This window comes from Macaca nemestrina, chromosome 4 (assembly GCF_043159975.1).
Source record: "Macaca nemestrina isolate mMacNem1 chromosome 4, mMacNem.hap1, whole genome shotgun sequence".
Taxonomy (NCBI): Eukaryota; Metazoa; Chordata; class Mammalia; order Primates; family Cercopithecidae; genus Macaca; species Macaca nemestrina.
This window is the reverse complement of record NC_092128.1, coordinates 131800900-131821455: the sequence shown is the minus strand read 5'-3', so window position 1 is coordinate 131821455 and position 20556 is coordinate 131800900. Positions and strand designations below refer to the sequence as shown.

The 20556-nt window shown below is 45.1% G+C and overlaps 2 protein-coding genes across 2 annotated transcripts in view; one reads left to right on the top strand and one right to left on the bottom strand.

The window, feature by feature from the left end:
* LOC139362929 (uncharacterized) overlaps positions 1–20556 on the top strand; it is a 97096-nt gene that overhangs the window by 56019 nt on the left and 20521 nt on the right. The window lies entirely within an intron of this gene.
* Positions 16837–20556, bottom strand: part of LOC139362928 (uncharacterized) — a 68875-nt gene continuing 65155 nt past the window's right edge. Inside the window, exon 8 of the mRNA XM_071095277.1 lies at positions 16837–16971. The gene's annotated coding sequence lies outside the window, so the exon portion shown is untranslated. The remainder of the gene's footprint in view (positions 16972–20556) is intronic.

Here is a 20556-nt window from a genome sequence, read left to right as displayed (position 1 = left end):
TCATCAAATATAAATAGACATAAGATAATTCTTATTGGAGAGAAACCATTGAAACATAAAACATATGTCAAAGCCTTTCACTGGTACTCAAACCTTACATAACACCAGAGAATCCATACACAAAGAGAAATCCTACAAACGTAATAAATGTGACAAAGCATTTAACTGCTTGTGTCTTACTCAACATCAGAAAATTAACACTAGAGAGAAACCCTAAAAATGTAAAGAATGTGGCAAACTTTTATTGTGGGCTCAAACCTTACCACACACACAAGATTTATGCTGGAGAGACATGCTGCAAGTGTAGAACATGAGGCAGAACCTTTAACTGGTGTTCACAATTTACCCAACATCAGAGAATTAATGCTGGACAGAAACCTTATACATGTAAGGAATTTGGAAAGAAGTTTGTCCATATACCTGAGAGAACACTACAGTATTTGTATTGGAGAAACGCTTTACAAATGTTGGTAAAATGAAAAGTCAGTAGTAAAACCATTAACGTTTTCTCACATCTTACTCAGCAGAGAATTTGTATAGTAGAGAACACCTACAAATGTAATAAACATGGAAAAAACTTTGTCTAAAATGTACATCTGAGGAAACATCAGAGTTCATACTGAAAAAAAATCTACAGGTGCAATAAATGTGGAAAAGTATTCAGTCAAAAATCAAGTCTAAATTCAAATAAAAGGAATTACCTGGCCAATTGCGGTGGCTCACATCTGTAATCCCAGCATTTTGGGAGGCCGAGGTGGGCAGATCACAAGGTCAGGAGATCGAGACCATCGTGGCTAACATGGTGAAACCCCCGTCTTGACTAAAAATTAAAAAAAAAAAAAAAATTAGCCAGGCGTCATGGCGGGTGCCCGTAGTCCTAGCTACTTGGGAGGCTGAGGCAGGAGAATGGCGTGAACCCAGGAGGCGGAGCTTGCAGTGAGCCGAGATCATGCCACTGCACTCCAACCTGGGCGACAAAGTGAGACTCCATCTCAAAAAAAAAAAAAAAGGAATGACCCTAGGAAGAACAAGGCTACTAACAGTTTCACAGTTTCCTTGAGCCTTGTGTTTTGGAGTGGCCAGTATGTCAATAGCACAAGAATCATAAAACAGAATTCTAGAATCAGGATCTCCTCTACCCTTCCCTGGGGGCCTCTGACATATGACAGGTAACTGGGTTAGAGAATAGAAGCTAACTGGGTGTGGTGGCTCACACCTGTAGTCCCAGCTACTTGGGAGACTGAGGCAGGAGACTCACTTGAGGCCAGGAGTTTAAGACCAACCTGGGCAATATAGTAAGACCCCATCTCTAAAAATTTTTTACATTAGCCAGCTGCAGTGGTACACACCTGGAGTCCCAGCTACTCAGAAATCTGAGGCAGGAGAACCACTTGAGGTCAGTAGTTCAAGACCAGCCTGGGCAATAGTGAGACCCCACCTCTAAATATTTTTTTTTAATTACCCGGGAGTGGTGGTATTCACATCTGTAGTCCTAGTTACCTAGGAGGCTAAGAGGGGAGAATCACTTGAGTCTAGGAGGTCGGGCCTGCACTGGGCTATGATCGCACCACTAAATTCCAGACAGAGTTACAGAGGGAAACCCTACCTCTAACAAAAATATTTTTTTGAAAAAAGAGAAAGAGTAGGAGTCAGCAAGGGAACCTGAGGACAAAAGATAGATGATACCAGGGTCTTCAAGAGCTGTGATCATAAGAACAATCAGCATCTGTCACATTCAGCGTGCACACTGGGACACATCACATTTTTTAAAAAATTTGCCAGACGCAGTTGCTCATACCTGCAATCCCAGCACTTTGGGAGGCTGAGGCACGCGGATCACCTGAGGTCAGGAGTTCAAAACCAGCCTGGCCAACATGGTGAAACCTTGTCTCTACTAAAAATACAAAAATTAGCTGGACATGGTGGCACGTGCCTGTAGTCCCAGCTACATGGGAAGCTGAAACAGGAGAATTGCTTGAACCCAGGAGGTGAAGGTTGCAGTCAGCTTAGATTGTGCCACTGTACTCTAGCCTGGGCAACAGAGTGAGACTCCATCTCAAAAAAAATTTTTTTTAAATCAAAATATTTTATTTTGTTTTGGTTTGGTTTGGTTTTGAGACGAGGTGTCATTCTGTCACCCAGGCTGGAGTACAGTAGTGCAATCATAGCTCACTGCCATCTCCAACCCCTCGACACAAGTGATCCTCTTGCCCCAGCCTCCCAAGTAGTTGAGGCTACCGGGGCGTACCACCATGCCTGGCTAACTCACATGTTTTGAGCCTACCCACTGTGCTCCATTTCTTAACATTCGTAACCTATAAAACAATTTTCACACCTGTTGTCTCAGCATGACGTCATGATAAATCTGACATCAATCCTATGAAACAGAGAAAAAGGTACCACTGACCTTTTACTGATGAACCAATAGAGGCCCAGAAGAAACAAGTGACTTATGACCCCAACAGTTAAAACCACCATTTAAGCTGCTCAAGATGTTGTGTGTCCGCAAGTCTCGGCCGACGGTGAATCTCTGCTCTCCCTGTCACAAGTTGGGCAGGCGAGGACTGGAGGACCCGCTTCCAAGAGGGCTTCCTCCCTCTCACGTGTGGTGCCTCAGTACTCTCCTTGGCCTCCATCATTCTACAGGTGCCACATCTTCCAGGCCTCTCCACTTGGACTTCTTCCTAATGGTGAACACACTTCTAAGGCAGATGGCTCCCAAGAGGCAGGAACTGGAAGCTGCCAGGTGAGCAAAGAGCTATGCCTGATCTGACCCAGAGTCATTTTCTGTACTCTCTTTATTAAAGTAGTGACAAGGCCTGCTTGGGGTCAAAGGGATGGACACTCTTCACTTCCTGATAAGGTAAAATCAGGCTGAGAGATTATCCTGGTCACCTTTGCTCAATGTCTGGACTTTGATTTCCAAAATTCCATTTCCTAGTGCTTCCCGACAAATGACACTTTTTTTTTTTTTTTTTTTTAAAGACTGGGGTCTTGCTCTATCATCCAGACTGAATTGCGGTGGCTCACGCCTATAATCCCCGCACTTTGGGAGGCTGAAGTGGGCGAATCGCCTGAGGTCAGGAGTTTGAGACCAGCCTGGTCAACATGGCAAAACCTGTTATCATAGCTTACTGCAGCCTCAATCTCCTAGGCTGAAGTGGTCCTCCAGCCCCTGCCTCCTGAGTAGTTGTTGGGACTACAGGTGTGTGCCACCACACCTGGCTAGTTTTTTTATGTGTTGTAGAGACGAGGTCTTGCTAGTTGCCCAGACTAGTCTCCAACTCTTGGCCTTGAGCGATCTTTCCACCTTGGCCTCCCAAACTGCTGGAATTGCAGGCATGAGCCACCACACCTGGCCAGATAACACTTCTTGTTTATGTACCAAATGTAAATGATGCACATATATTTACCTTAGCCGAGCATAAGTGCTTCATTCATCCCTTGTCTAACATTTTCCCCAAGAAAACAATTCGAATTTAACCCAATTTTTGGCAATTATAAATTCACAAGTAGATGGCAAATGTTTATGAGCCAATAAAAGACACATCCAGAATCAGCTCTTCTGAAATTAGTAGCGATTTTAGAAATATGTTTGCAAATCAAATGATCAATTCTAACAAAATTGGAAAACGGACGTTGAATCTACTTAAGAAAATTAACTCTGGATACTTGACAATCACATTATCAGCATCACTTGCATGTAAACATTCTACTCTTATCAAAGATTCTTATCTAGTCATTAAAGTAGGCCTTGTACTTGGCTAAATGCTTGTCAAACTTTCACAGTTTTCACTCACTAGGGCTGGCCACCTCCAAGATATTCCAATTAAGAGCTTATTACTCAGGCTGGGTGCGGTGGCTCATGCCTGAAATCCCAGCACTTTGGGAGGCTGAGGCGGGTGGATCACGAGGTCCGGAGTTCGAGATCAGCCTGCCCAACATAGTGAAACCCCATCTCTACTAAAAATACAAAAAATTAGCCAGATGTGGTGGCGGGTGCCTGTAATACCAGCTACTTGGGAGGCTGAGGCAGGAGAATTGCTTGAACCCAGCAGGTGGAGGTTGCAGTGAGCCGAGATCATGCCATTGCACTCCAGCCCGGGTGACAGTGCGAGATTCTGTCTCAAAAAAAAAAAAAAAAAAAAAAAGAGTTTATTACTCTGTCACACTTTCAGGAGGCTGAGTAGATATATAGTTAAATTCTATCTAAAGGACATATCCCAGGCTATAGCTGCTCTGCCTCTGTGTGATGATGATGATTATTATTATTTTGCCTTGTGTTTCTAATGAAAATAATCCATTGATCCTGTTCAAAAGAGGAACACACAGCTTTAAATCATTACCTCCTGGCAGTAACTAACTTTTGAGTCCTATCTGCTTCACCATACTCCTTTAATGGCAGTTGAATAAATATCTAAAATGCAGGCTTTTCAGTCCTTTCTGAAGGATAGTATCTTCCAAGAGGGGGGCAAAAATCAATAAAACCAACGAATATGTACCAAGCATCAAACTATGTGTTTAATACCAAGCTAGAAACCCTCAGGGTCTTTGTCCTTAAGGAGGTTACACACAGCAGTGGAAACAAGATAAGGTCAAAAGGGTAATTCTGAACTGCCTGAAAGGGACCTCTAACCTGCCATTTGACCTTCCCTTGCTCCTCTCAAATAACAGCCCAGTGGACCAGGGATAGACATGTGACCAAAGACAGCCAGTGTGAGCTATTGCTTGTATGTGGCCTGGCTCAGGGAGACAAACTGGTACAATTCAATTCTCACCAGAATTTGAGCTAAAAGGCATAGAAGTTTTTGCCAATAGGGGTGGTGAGCGCTAGAGCTGAAAGGTCATATCGATTTAGGGAAGAGGGCAAACTATTTTCAACAAAAAAAGGGCTAATCTGTACAAAGAGATGAATTGCACAAACCCACAGCACACAATCAGGAAAAGAAAGAGAAAGAGAAGATAGACTTCAGTTTGTGATGCCCAGACACAGTTCCCCAGAGACTGCTTCTATTTCGACTTCTTTGCTCTGATTCTGTGAGATCTCTTTACAAGACAACAGCTCCGTTTTGGGCCTGAGATGGTTTGACTGTGTTCTATGCTTTAGAACCCAAAAACCCAAAAGAATCTCATGCACTTATGTACTAAATGCTACATTGGCCGGGCATGGTGGCTCACGCCTGTAATCCCAGCACTTTGGGAGTCCAAGGTGGGTGAATCACCTGAGGTCAACCCAGCTGGTCAACATGACAAAACCCTGTATCTACTAAAAATACAAACATTAGCCAGGCGTGATGACAGGCACCTGTAATCCCAGCTACTTGGAAGGCTGAGGCAGGAGAATTGCTTGAACCAGGGAGGTGGAGGTTGCAGTGAGCCTAGATTGTGCCATTGCACTCCAGCCTGGACAACAAGAGTGAAACTCCATCTCAAAATAAATAAATAAATGTCACATGGGCAGTGTTGACAATTCTTGCAACCAGTGTTCACTTGACACAGTGCTGGCTTTGGGCTGCAGTTGAGGACTAGAATTTTAAAACTGAGCACAACTCGAAATGATACAGATAATACTGGCTCTTTCTAAGCCCTGAGACCTTTTTGATGTTGGCAAATAGCGTATAACAAAAACTCCTAACAAAACCTGCTAAATTGTCTTAGAATAAAGAACTGGCTTGCCAGGGGGCAGGGGTGAGCAGGAGACTTAATTGGTGCTACATACCTTTTTGTGTCTTTTGAATTTTTGTTAACATATACATATTCAAAAAATAAATAAGCAATTTATTTTTTCACAGACAGCACACTTGGGCATAAACAAAACATGTAGCAATGCTATGTTTTCATGAAAACAACATCTCGCCCTAGAAAAACATTTTGTTATTTGACCAGGTTACCGGGTCTACCACAGTCTGGTTCAAAGGAATTTACTCAGTCCTGCTGCCAGCTGCCCACCTTCCAGAACATTCCATTCCAGCCACTCTGGTCTGATAAAAAAAAGTTGCCTTTTTCCCATATTTTAAAATAATAGTACTCTCTTGCAGATCTACCAATATAATAAGTCCATTTAGAGTCAATAAGTACACATTTCAAGAAACTAAAAATCCAAAAACAAACTTTTACGTTAAAAAAAATTGTCTTCTGGATGGGCATGGTGGCTCACACCTGTAATCCCAACACTTTGGGAGCCTGAGGAGGGTGGATCACAAGGTCAGGAGTTTGAGATCATCCTGACTAACACAGTGAAACTCCATCTCTACTAAAAATACAAAAAAATTAACCAGTCGTGGTGGCACGTGCCTGTAGTCCCAGCTACTCAGGAGGCTGAGGCAGGAGAATCACTTGAACCCGGGAGGTGGAGGTTGCAGTGAGCCGAGATCACACCACTGCACTCCAGCCCCAGGCGACAAAGAAGAAATTGTCTTCTACTTTCTTCATTCTGAGGTTTTGCTTTTGAGGTTCTACTCAGGAATGCTCTTCTCACCCCAATCCCTCACCCCCATGCCCCTCACTCCTCCACCCCCTGGTGCTACCCACCTGCTCTTCAGGCTGTGAAGAATTTTCCTCTTGAAGCCCTCCCATATCTGATAAACACATTTTTCTACCTCATCCATAGTTTGTTCAGGCCATTTGTCAATTTCTCATGTCTCTTCCAATCAGGCACTGTATACTCTATAACCCTAAAATAAACATTAGTGCTTTCTTGGCTTAAACCATTGTATTGAGTGGCTACTGATATTGTATTGCTGTATAACCTCTCACAGGTAGACCCTGCTTCTCTAGAGATCAGGGACTATGGCCTACTGCAAATTCCCTAACTGAATATAGAAGGTTCCCAGTAAACATGAATCAATTAATTGAAAGCTATATGCTAAAATTTTTATTAGCGCACACACATACAAAAATCAGAAGACCTGGGCTGAGTGTGATGGCTCAGGCCTGTAATCCCAGCACATTGGGAGGTCGATGTGGGTAGATCACCTGAGGCCAGGAGTTCGAGACCAGCCAACATGGCGAAACCCCTGTCTCTACTAAAAATACAAAAATTGGCTAGTTATGGTGGCAGGTGCCTGTAATCCCAGCTACTTGGGAGGCTGACAGAAGAATCGCTTGAACCCAGAAGGTGGAGGTTGCAGTGAGCTGAGATCACGCCACTGCACCCCAGCCTGGGTGACAGAGTGAGATCCCAACTTGAAAACATAAAAAATTAACATACAAAAATCAGAAGACCCACGCTCCCAATTCATCCAGCTGCATAAGTTGTTCACTGTGTTTCCATAATCTTCTCAAAGAGCTACTATAGTCAGTTTCCAATTGTTTGTGTCAGTGGGCAACAGAAATAGTCTAAAAAATGAAACCCACAAATAATCCGTACATTTAATTTTAGTGGATGCTTCCAGCCAGTATGAAAATTTCCCACTGTGAATGTCACTGTTGTTCCTGCCCCTCTTCTCTGGCAGGGGCAAACATTGCCAAAAAAGTCATCTTAGCACGGAGAAGGGAAAACCAGGGTTTGAAGGATCTGGGGACTGGCTAATCACAGCTAATCAGGCTGCAAAGAATGCAGCCTGACTCCGAGTCGTAGGAAGCATTGCCCAGTGTGGTGGCAAAGGACAGAGTGGATTTGTAGGACCCCACCCTGAATTCCAACCCATAATACCACTCTGACCCCTCAGGTCACCAGCTATGTGTAACCTTTATCTAAATCAGCCAACTGTGCTGTCATTTCTTCATTCTGGGCTCTGCAGCAAAGATGCATGTGGAAAATAGTACAAGAGGCTGGGTGCGGTGGCTCACACATGTAATTCCAGCACTTTGGGAGGCCAAGGCAGGCAAATCACCTGAGGTCAGGAGTTTGAGCACAGCCTGGACAACATGGTGAAACTCTGTCTCTACTAAAAATACAAAAATTAGCCAGGCGTGGTGGCACACGCCTGTAATTCCAGCTACTTGGGAGACTGAGGCACAAGAATCGCTTGAACCCAGGAGGCGGAGGTTGCAGTGAGCCAAGATCATGCCACCGTACTCCAACCTGGGCAACAGAGCAAGACTCTGTCTCAAAAAAAAAAAAAAGAAAGAAAGAAAGAAAAGAAAAAGAAAAGAAAAAAGAAAATAGTACAAGAATCACACTAGCTAGTGCCAAATTGACTTCATTCAATTAGCAAATATTATTGCACACACACTGTGACATGTGCTAATTACATGTGCTAATTATACATATATATGTATATATCTATATGTGCATTGATAGAACATGTGTGCATATTATACATACATACAAAGCAAACACTGTGCCTTGGAAATATTAGATATGCTCAAAATGAAATAGGACTGATTTAAGCAGCATTCCATAGGGCAACTATTTATCAGAGCCTTGAATGCGAATGGCACTTGGGTCTACTCATTTCTGATGACTTTTTAAAATGATAACCAAAAGGCAGGGGTTGTTTCGTTTTGTTTCTGTTTTTAGAGTTGGGTTCTCACTCTGTCACCCAGGCTGGAGTACAGTGACTCTACCATAGCTCACTACAATCTTGAACTCCTGGGCTCAAGTGATCCTCCCACTTCAGCTTCCTCAGTAGCTGGGACTACAGGCATGTGCCACCACATCTAGCTATTTATTTTTATTTTTTGTAGAGATGGGATCTTACTATGTTGCCCAGACTGGTCAACAGTCTCAAGTGATCTTCCCTCTTCACCCTCTCAAAGTACTGGGATTACAGGCATGAGCCACTGCACTCAGCCATTTATTTTTTTAAATCCAGGCTGCCAAGTTAATATGCTTTAAAAAACATAAGAACTATTTTATTTCCTGTAGTCTCCTCTGAGTTGGGACTGTGTTAAATGTTGCCAACAACTTGCCTGAGGGCTGGCTTTGTCCACAGAAGTGTTTGAGTGTTTGGCTCACCCAATGTGGGTGGTCTCCAATTCACCAGCACCTCCTCCCTGCCTGCCTTTTTTGTTTGTTTGTTTGAGACAGTTTCCCTCTGTCACCCAGGCTGGAGTACAGTGGTGTGATCTCAGCTCACTGCAACCTCCACCTCCTGTGTTCAAGTAATTCTTGTGCCTCAGCCTCCCAAGTAGCTGGGATTACAGGCATGCACCACCACATCCAGCTAATTTTTTTGAATGTTTAGTAAAGACACAATTTCACCATCTTGGCCAGGCTGGTCTCGAACTCCTGGCCTCAAGTGATCCACCCACCTTGGCCTTCCAAAGTGCTGGGATTACAGGCAGGAGCCACCACACCCAGCCCTTCCCGCCTACTTCTCCCAGGGCATGGAGGGCACATGTCAATTGCTCTCATCACTTGACATCTGACCTCCCTACCAATTTTCATTCTTTACCTCGCTTCTCTAGGCCTATATCTCTATTCTGCAGCCTACTGTACTTTCTAAATTGTAGCAAAAATATCTCCCATCCCACAGTTCTTCTTACAATGGTACTTTGATACTCTTTCCATCAAGATATAGAGGTCTAAGTTCCTTTCTCTTGCATTTAGACATGTCTGTGGACTACAGTACCAGTGACACTATGTGACCTCCAAGGCTAGGTCAGTTTCCACCCAGTGAGATGCTGGAGATTATACCAGCTCTTGAAAGCTAATTATATACATCTCTTCCCAATTCTATGTTCAGTAGTTTGAAATTAGCCATGGTGGGATTATTTACTCCCTGGAAATTAGCAAACACTACAAATTAGGGCTTTTTCTACCCCAGGAAACCAATTGTTCAACATTTGCTAGCACTCGGCTTCACCTGCTTCTTTTGTGACCCCACGCTCAGAACTAAACCACCATGTTGTAAGGAAGCCTGAGCAGCTTGTGGAGAGGCCCAGATGGAGGAAAACCAAGACTCCTGGCCCTCATCTCCCACTGAGCTCCCAGCTCACATCCAGAACCAACTTGCCAACCACATGAGAGAGCTGTCCTAAAGTGGATTCTCCAGCTCCCAGCTGATGCCACAAAGAGCAAAAACCAGCCTTCCCAAGGAACCATGTCCAGTCGCAGATTCATGCACAAAATGGCAAATTCATGACCACCTACTAAGGCTAGGGATGACTTGTTCAGCAGCAATAGTGACAGAACATAGTTCCTGGTAGCTTGGAATAGCTCAGCTCTGCCTTGCATAGGCCCTTTACCTTTAATCCACCAGCTTTTCCCTTGTTTTCTGGTTCCCACAATGTTTCACATCCAACACAAATTCAGGTGCTCGTGGCCATGTCTTTGGATCAAGGCTGACATCCTCCCCTCCAACAGTTCCCGGATCTCTATCCCTAGCTGCTCACAGTTCAGCACACAATGACTTGAGTTGGAGTTTGTCTGCTTCTGTTTTCCTGAATCTCTTGCTCCAGGTATTCCTGACTTGAAAGTGCACACTTCCGACAAAGCAGAAACCTAGAGAGTTCCACTCCTCTGTAGCCACTGCTATCGTTTGGAATGCTTTCTCTCTGGCTATTGCAAGGTACCTGACATTTTGGACAGAAAGAGGAAATATCCTTATTTAGCACTACCCGAAAAGTTTCCCTCTCTGTCATAAATTACTGAAGCTACCTTACCCATAACTCACTTTCAGAGATGACGTCTGCCACAGTTTCAGTTTGTCCCCACCAAAACTCTTCTTGAAATTTGATCCCCAGTGTGGCAGTGTATGTGGGGGGACCTAGTGGGGGGTGTTTGTTTCCTGGGGGGGCCCCTCGTGAATGGCTTGGTACGTTCTCCTGGTAGTGAGTTCTCACTCTGGCAAGACTGGGTTAGTTCCCTCAAGTGCAGGTTGGTATAAAGCCAGGATGCCCCTTGGGTTTTATCCCCTTGGACATGTCTGCTTTTCCTTTGACCTCCTCTGCCATGTTATGATGCAGCACAGAAGCCATGTCAGAAGCCAGGGCCACACCCTTGAGCTTCCCAGCCTGCAGAACTAGGAGCTAAATAAACCTCTTTTCTTTATAAATTACCCAGTCTCAAGTATTCTGTTATGGCAACACAAAATGGACTAAGACACCACCCGTATGTGGCAGAACCTGATTTTCTACTTACTTGTTTCATTTCTACCAATGTGTGAGCCACATGAATAAGATTCTGTCCTTGCCTTCAAGGATTGCCATCTACTGTGTATATGCAGAGGGAATGGGGGAAGACGTCTCTCAATCTGGGTTTTAACGTTTGAATAAAAGTATAGTTGGCAGGGAGGAAGGAAGGAAAGAAGGAAGTAAGGAAGGAAGGAAGGAAGGAAGGAAGGGTGGGAGGGAAGGAGATGGGGGAATGAGGGAGGGAATGAAGGAGGGAGGGAGGGGGGAGGAAGAAAGGGAAAGATGGGAGAGAGAGAAGGAAGGAAGAGAAGAAGGAAAGAAAGAAAGAGGGAAGGAAGGAAGGAACGAAGGAAAGAAGAAAGGGAGGGAGAGAGGGAGGGAAAGAAATGTTCATTACTTCTAGGCACAAGGAAAAATATGAATAGGTTTTGAGAAGAGCAAGAATTTGGATATATTTAGAGCAAAAGGTACACAGAGAATTCAGAAGATGGCTTGGGGTCAAATTAAGTTTGACCTTTATTTATGGGCAATGTAGTTACTGAAAATAGACAAAATGACATGATCTGATCTGCATTTTCTTTTTTTTTTTTTTGAAACGGAGTCTCATTCTGTCACCAGGCTGGAGTGCAGTGGTGCAATCTCAGCTCACTGCAACCTCCGTCTCCCGGGTTCAAGCGATTCTCCTGCCTCAGTCTCCTGAGTAGCTGGGACTACAGGCATGCGCCACCACGCCTGGCTAATTTTGTATTTTTAGTAGAGATGGGGTTTCACCATGTTGGTTGGGATGGTCTCGATCTCTTGACCCACCTGCCTCAGCCTCCCAAAGTGCTGGGATTACAGGTGTGAGCCACCACGCCCAGCCTGCATTTTCTAAAAATAACTCTTAGAGACAGATTGGAAAATGACTCAAAAGGGGACTTAACTGCAGGAAAGGAGGACAATCTGAAGGCCATTGCTTGGCCAGAGGCAATGAGAACTAGAATTGAGGTGGTGACCATTGGAATGGAGGAGAGATGGGACTTGTGGGTTAAACATCAGAAGATTTGGGGAGTGCTTGCATCTGGAGGCTGCAGGGAGGCTTAAAGGGATTGGACTGTGTGGAGGAGGAAGAGGAGGAGCAGGAGGAGTTATATAATGGTAGCAGAAGTAGCTTCAGCAGCAAACACATATATGAGAGTATATACCAAGCATTATTTTAAGGGCTTTACTATATCATTATTTAATTCTCACAGCAATCCTGTGAAGTAGATTTTATTATTATTATCTCAGTTTCACAGATGAAGAAACTGAGGCACAGGGAGATGAAGTCACATACACGAAGTCACAGAGCTGGGATATTTAAATCAGGTTCTTAATGATTTCCCAGAACTGCCTCTCCAGGGAATTAACATGAGGCAGAGAATGTGTAGAGTGGCAATGAGACTATAAAGCAGTGGACCTAGCTCCTAGAGTGGGCGCCATGAAGACGAGGAGCAAAGGCTTTTTGAAGGAAGAAATGGAGCTGGGTAAGAGTAAGATCTGAGGGACTGCCAAACTCTACTTCCTTTCCCACCTCAACCTTCCTAGCTTTTCATGACCAATGGCCTCCAAAACCCCCACGTAAAGGTTGACACTCTTGTTGAATGTCATGACACCCATCAGTAACCACAGTTCTGCTGCTCTGGGATCCTGGCATGATCCCAAACTTTGGACCCAGTGTCTCAGCCCCACATCCTTCATTGATGCCAAGCATACCTGGAGTCAATACTATGGGGAAGCCCCCAGGAACAGCTTCCTTTCCTTCTTCTCTCACTGACCCTGCTGCGGAGCCAGATGACAGCCTGTCCTTGGCTTCATCACACTCTGCCAAGCACTTCAGAACATAACTCTGGGCTGGGCACTGTGGTTCATGACTGTAATCCCAGCACTTTGGGAGGCCAAGGTGGGAGGATTGCTTGAGTCCAAGATGAGCCTGGGCAACACAGCAAGATCCCATTTCTACAGCAAATAAAAAATAATAGCCAGGCATGGTAGTACATGCCTGTACTCCCAGCTACTTGGGAGGCTGAGGCAGGAGGACCACTTGAGCCCATGAGGTTGAGGCTGCAGTGAGCTATGATTGTGCCACTGCACTCCAGCCTGGATGACAGAGTGAGACCCTATTTAAAAAAGAAAAAAGAACAAGCCTCTGGCCAGAGCCTGGCCCACAAGCTCTCATGATTCTTTATGAGTCAATACCTACCCAAACCGCTGCCTAATACTATACACAGCTACATACTGGCTGCCACCCAGAAACCCTGCTGCTGTGCTCCCTTGACTGATGGGTTCTTTGGAGCTCACCCCTTCTAGAATTAATAATGAGACTGATGAATGCCCTCAGACATTGTTTCTGGAGCTAAGGTTGGCTTTCACCCACACCTGCCTTGGCCTACGTGATTGCCTTTTGTGCCCTCTCTCCTGCACCATCCTGGATGACCCAATGTCTGTCAAGGACAACGATGTCTCTGGACAAAGCTATGCCAAACCACAGCTACAGGAAGGAGGAAAGTGACAGCAGAGTCAGAGCCAGTGGCAATGTTTCCAGCCTGGGAAGAGGAGTAATAGCACCGCAGAAGGAGAGTAGCAGGAAGGGCATGGGGCTGTTTTTTTCCTTTTCTTCTGTATGGGTGAGATCCACACAGCATCATCACTTCTGTTGTGCAGGCAGCTGTGCCCTTCAAACCATCGGCATCACAGAATGCCAAGGGACTCACGCAGGGCTTGCATCTGCTTGGGGGTGGGGAGACGAGGCTTCAGGCTGACTCAAGGGCTGTTGTGCAGTGCTCCCATTCTAGCACACCTTTCCAGGGGGGCCAATCTGCCACTGCACAAAGCCCATGAGCTGCTGCTCTGTGGCCATTTGTGGATCATTTGTGCTGACTAACAAGGATTGCTTGTTACTGAAAGCCTGATTTCCATAGCCGAGCATTATGTCTGCATGGAATTCCAAGCAAATTTGCACATGTCCTAAAGACACAGAGTGCTTTATTTCAAGACACAGCTTCTAACCACACCAAGAATTCTTGAAGCATTCAGAGCACTAATAGTAAAGAGCTTGGCCGGGCGTGGTGGCTCACACTTGTAATCCCAGCTTTGGGAGGCTGAGGCAGGTGGATCACCTGAGGTCAGGGGTTTGAGACCAGCCTGACCAACATGATGCAATCCCATCTCTACTAAAAATACAAAATTAGCTGGGTGTGGTGCTGCATGCCTGTAATCCCAGCTACTTGGGAGCCTGAGGCAAGAGAATCACTTGAACCCGGGAGGTAGAGGCTGCGGTGAGTCGAGATCACGCCATTGCACTCCAGCCTGCGAAACGAGTGAAACTCCATCTCAAAAACAAAACAAAACAAACAAACAAAAAAACATTAAAAGGCTTGGCCTTGTGGCCTCCCACAAGTGGCTATTTTGGATGTTTCTTAATGGTACTAGAGTTTTGACCTCAGCAACTGCCATCCCATGTGAAGAATGAATGCTTGTTTCTGTATGCGTTCTTTAGAGCCTTGCCTTCTATCCTCATAGGATAGTTTAACAATGATGGCTAATCTCAGACTATTTTGGAGAGCAACAATTAGCAAGCTGGTGTTCATTAACAATAAGCAAAGTGGTAGACTGTGTGCATAGTAGTGTGGGTAGATGACTAATTGGATGGATAATGGGTAAGTGGGTGGATGGATGAATAGATATATGGATGGATGAGTGGACGAATGGATGGTAGGTGACTGGATGGATGAGTGGATGGATGGATGAATGGATGGATGGACAGACAGATAAAAATCTCTATCCAATATGTCATGCTTCACCATTTGGAAAAGGTAAAATGGAGTCACATTACAATGAATCTAAATCCTCTCAACTTACCCAAGAAGAAAACTAACCCTTATCCAAGGGTCCTCCAGTTATTTCTGGCAGCCCACAAACACCCTGGCTCCCACATGGACTCCACCATTGTAATTCCCCTCAAGGGAGCATTGCAGCTGCCCCTGTAACAGTCCCTGTGTGGGAAACTCATGCAAAAGCCGAGGGTGTTTCCTTGGGGGTGATCCCAACGTTGCTATTCCTCAGCCTGCCCAGGGAGTGCTGGATACCCTTGGAGATTCCTCCCTGGCTTTACATTACTCATCAGCCCTGATAGTGATCAGAGGCCAGTACATTCTCTAGAATGTTGCTGCTGAAGGCTGGTCCATGGACCTGGAGTATCAACTTGGTAGAAATGCCCAGGTCCCAGAGAGTCTTATTTAATGGGTGTGGGGTGCAGCAGAGGCATTCGGAGTTTATTTTATTTTATTTTTGAAACAACGTCTCATGGTGCTATCATGGCTCGCTGCTTTCTCAACCTCCTGGGCTCGAGGGATCCTCCTGCCTCAGTCTCCCCAGTAGCTGGGACTACAAGCACACCCCAGCATACCTGGCTAATTTTCTTATCTTTTGTAGAGACGGGGTCTCTCTATGTTGCCCAGAAGATCTCGGACTCTGGACTTGAGCAATCCTCCTGACTTTGCCTCCCAAAGTGCTGCAATTACAAGGAGGAGCCACTGCATCTAGCCAACATCAAGACTTCCTCAATCTCCTCAGCTGTTTCTAATGTGTAGCTGAGCTTAAAACTACTATCCCCGCTGCTTCTCAAACTTTAATGCGCTGAGGTATCACCTAGAGAACTGGTTAAAATACAGATTCTGATTTTGTTCGGTCAATGGTTGGGCCTGGGAATCTGCATTGCTGCAAGCTCCAGGGAGGTACTGGTGCTCCTTATCCAACTACGCTTTGCACAGCAAGAATGTGCAGGAGTTCTCTCAGCCCTGTTCTTGGACCCGCACCCAAGAGCCTCAACCCAGTCAAAGGGACAGAACTAGAAATACCCATCACACCGAGTTTTTCCTCCCCCTCTTCTTTCCCGTCTGTTTCCCCAGTTAGTGAGTCTCTTGTGAAAATGAAAAATCTGGAGTATGGAAAGGGGCGGGATGCAGGACTAGAGATGATAGGTGTGTGGTCTGAAGGAACACTCCAGTGGTATGCCTCAGGGATGTGTCCCGTATGTGACATGGATGTGGAAGGAACACACCAGTGGTGTGCCTCAGGGATGTGTCCTGTGTGTGACACGGATGTGGAAGAGGATGTCAACTTGAGGAATGTCTGAACATCATCTCAGCCACCTACCCACATCCCCCCCCCAAAAAAAACGTGACTATGAGAGAAAGAGAGAGAGAGAGAGAAGTATTACCAGGGTAAAACTATGTTAAAGGATTAAAGCTCTGCTTGCATTTACACTTAAGATCTCAAGGAAGCTTATGGAAAATTACTAGTATGTTTAATAATCCCTAAAGAGGTCATTTAAATAAACCATTTGTTAGAAACCAGAAATTTCAATTCAAACGCAATATGGAATTGGCTAACGTGATGGATTTTAGACACAAGCAAAATCAGTGTGGGTTTCATAGCAACACTACTGGAACCTGCCGGAGCACAGAGCTGCCAAGCTCAACAGCCATTCCTCACTTCCAGTGACCCTAAAGAAGGGCTGCTGTCACCTCCGTGCCCACCCCATGCCCTCGGCTGGCTCCTTTCTGGACTTGTGCAAAATCCCCTAATGCTTCTCCTACCCACAACCCCTCCTCACCACAGTCCACAGTCAACCTTCTGCAGGCAAAGGGCTCATCATATCTCTGTCCTAATCCGAGCCTTCCATGGATTCTTCATGGCCCCAGAATGAACCCTAAGTTCCCCAGGTTTGACACTCAAGAGTCCTGTGTGCATTGACCCCAGAGGACCATTTCCCCACAAAGCTTCCTCTTGCCTCTGGCTGTGTGCTGCAACCCTGGAACTCAAAATGGCCTCTCACCATTTCCCAAGTACTTCCAGGCATTAATTCATTCTATTTCCTCCACCTGCAATTTCCTCTGTCCTTCCAGCTCCTGTTCTGTTCTTTTGTACCTGTCAGAGAGAGTAATCTTTGTTCAGCAAGATACAGAATTAACCATGAAAAGCAGGAATTAGAGCTCAAGTGGGGTGAACTCTACAATCGAGCACCTAGGCATTCACGAGTGCAAGTCCCTTGAACTGAATGGATTCCAAAGGAATGCTAAGAACTTATTATTAGACTACCAAGCCAGTAGCAGAAACAACGAAGAGTAGACCTGAAGATGTACAAGCTGAATTCTGCTTCCCAGAAATTGCAAGAGTAATGTTCAAATATATTTGACCACCTGTAAGGCAAAAACGCTGACCAATCAGAAGGCAGCATTGGCCTGGAGTCCTGGAGGCCCCCTGATGGGCTGAGCCTTTGGTAGCCAGAGCTTGATTGGGGGTAGGCAGGGTTGGGGGTGGAGTGGACTCAGGAAGTTTCCTGCTGGAGCTTGGACGTGTGAGAGAGACCTGTGCGGAGGCCAGGAGAGCTTGAAGGGTAGGGGGAACAGGGCCATCCAGGGGCTCAAGACAATGGCTGGCTAGTCCTCTTTTTGGAAGTTCCCCTCACTTTCACACTCAGAACTGAGAACGTGTCTTTCTTTTGCCAGTTTTCTGAAAGAGGAGATTGGAACGCTGCCTCTAAACCCAAGAGGGGCCTAAACAAGTGTCCTTTGTATTGATCCAGGAAATGTTATAGAGCAGATGGTTTTTGAGCTCTTAAAACAGGAAGAAGCACAGTTTCATTAAGAACTTGCCATACTGGACCAGACATAGTGGTCCTTGCCTATAATCTCAGCCCTTTGGAGGCAAAGGCAGGAAGATTACTTGAGGCCAGGAGTTCAAGACCAGCCTGGGCAACACAGTGAGACCACATCTCTACAAAAAAATTAAAAATTGGTTGGGCATGGTGGTGCACACCTGTAGTCCCAGCAACTCAGGAGGCTGAGGCAGGAACATCTCTTGAGCCCACTGAGTTTGAGTGAAGCCTGGGCAACATACTGAGACCCCATCTCAAACAATAAAAATTATAAAATTAGCCAGGCATAGTGGCCTGTGCCTGTAATCCCAGCTACTCAGGAGGCTGAGGCAGGAGGATCACTAGAGCCCAGGAGGCTAAGGCTTCAGTGAGTTCTGATAGTGCCACCGCACTCCATCCTGTGTGACAAAGAGACCTCGTCTCAATTTTTTTTTTTTTTTTTGCTATACCAGGTTAGCCTCACATCCAGTTTCCCATTGGGTACAAGCTTCTTGATAATAGCCACACATGGTCTTAGGGTTGCAGCCTTTCTGATCTGCCCATCTGAACCCACTTCCTCCCCACTTGCTCTCATCCCTCCAAGGACCCAAGATCAATGCTACCCAGAGGGAAGAGCCTCAATTTCTGGAGCTCAGTATTAGGTTACTGTTGCTTGTAGTCTGTCCCTGACCTCATGCCCAAGTTCAGATCATTGCCCTATCCCCATAAAAAAAAAACTAAAATTAGTATTATTTTTAAAGAAGTGCCTTCACACTTATTGGTCCCCTTTTAGCTACTACCACATTTCTCTGCCTCATTTCAGAGTAAAGGTTACTGAAAAAAGTGTGCAGTCACTTCCCCATATTCTCACTTCCCACTCACTCTTCAACCCCCAGTACCACTGAAATGTTCTGGTAAACACCACCAGTGCCCTGCCTTGTGCTAAAGCAAGTGAATACTCTTCATTTTAATTGAGCTATCTTCTTAACGTCTGCCTTTGTATCTACCTAACTTTCTTTCTCAGTCTTCTTCTTCCTTTTTTTTTAATCGAGATAGGGTCTCATTCTGTTGCCCAGGCTGGAGTACAGGGATGCAAACATGGCTCACTGCAGCCTGGAACTCCTGGGCTCAAGGGATCCTCCCATCTCAGCCTCCTGAGTAGCCAGGACCACAGACGTGTGCCACCACACCTGGCTAATTTTTTAAATTTTTGTAGAGATGAGGTCTCATTATGTGGCCCAGGCTAGTCTCAAACTCCTGGGCTCAAGCCATTCACCTGCCTCTGCCTCCCAGACTGTTGGGATTACAGGCCTCAGCCACTGCACCTGGCCCTTTCCAGTCTTCTTCACAGACCTCCTTCCCCTGCTGGTCATCTTCTCTTTTCTCTTTCTCTATGCTAGGAATGTGCATTCATTCCTATGGCTTCAAGACTCCCTGTATGTGCTCCCAACATTCAAATGTGTATCTCTAAACCCTATCTCTCCTCCTGCTACTGATTCATATTTCCAACATCCTGCCCAACATCTTCATCTGAATGACAAAAAGAAGACTCAAATCTAAATTGACAACAAGCAAACTATTTACTCCTATCTCCCACAAAAAGAAAGCATTGCTCCATCCTCAAGACTTCATCTCAGCAAATAGCATCACCATCATCCAAATTCTTATGCACGGAACCTAAGCGTTTCCTGATTATTCTCCTCACACCCTACATCTAATCCACAAATATATTTTACCCACTAAGCCTCCAAAATTCATATCAAATATGACCATTTCTTCCATCTCCCTTGTTACTTCCTCATCAAACTACCATTATCTCTTGCCTGGACCACTTTCCTAATTGGTCTCCCTGCCTCCACTTTTGCCTCACTACAAAACATCATCCACATAGCAACAAGGATGATTTTTTCCAAATCATAAATCAAATCATACGTATGTTCCTGATGAACAATCTTCCCATCATAGCCAAAGTCCTCAGCAAGGTCTGTAAGATCCTATCTAATCTACAAGGCACCTGACCACCTGCTTCACATCATCCTTGCAAATCACACTATCCATCAATCTAGCAAACAGAATACCTTCTGTGGGCCAATGACAGTGACAAATGAAAAAAGGCAGAGTCCTCTATCCCTAAGGAGTTTGTATTCTGATGGCTCATTCTTTCCCTTCTTGCTCACTACTGTCCAGATGTTCCAGCTTCTCTCATTCACAAAGGCCAAGTTGATTCCTCTCTCTGAATCTTTGTACCTGTTCTTCTTTAGTCATCCCAGGCTTATCCCCCAGATTGTCACATAAGACTGCCTCATTCTCATTCAGGTCTCAATCAAAATGCCCCTTCTCTTTTCCTTACCACCTCAGCTAATGCTGCCTCACCTAGTTGTTCTCTTTCACATCACCCTATTTTATCTTCTTTGTGCCACTTGATAACTATACTTATCTCATTTCCTTATTTGCTACATGTTTATTGCCTGTCTCCCACCACAGCCATCAGAATACAAACTCCTTAGAGATAGAGGACTCTGCCTTTTTTCATTTGTCGCTGTCATTGGCCCATAGAAAGTATTCTGTTTGCTATATTGATGATGGTTGGATGGAGGGATAGAGGAATAGAAGGATGGATAAAAGTGGACAGATGGTTGGATGGTTGGATGGATGGATGGATGGATGGATAAATAGATGAATGGATGGATGGATGGTTAATTAGTTGGATGGATGATGAATGGATGGATGGATTGATGATTGAGTGGTTAGATGGATGGATGAATGGATGGATGGATGGATAGATGGTTAAGTAGTTAAGATGAATGGATGATGAATGGATGGCTGGATTGGTGATTAGGTGGTTAGATGGATGGGTAATGAATGGAAGGATGGTA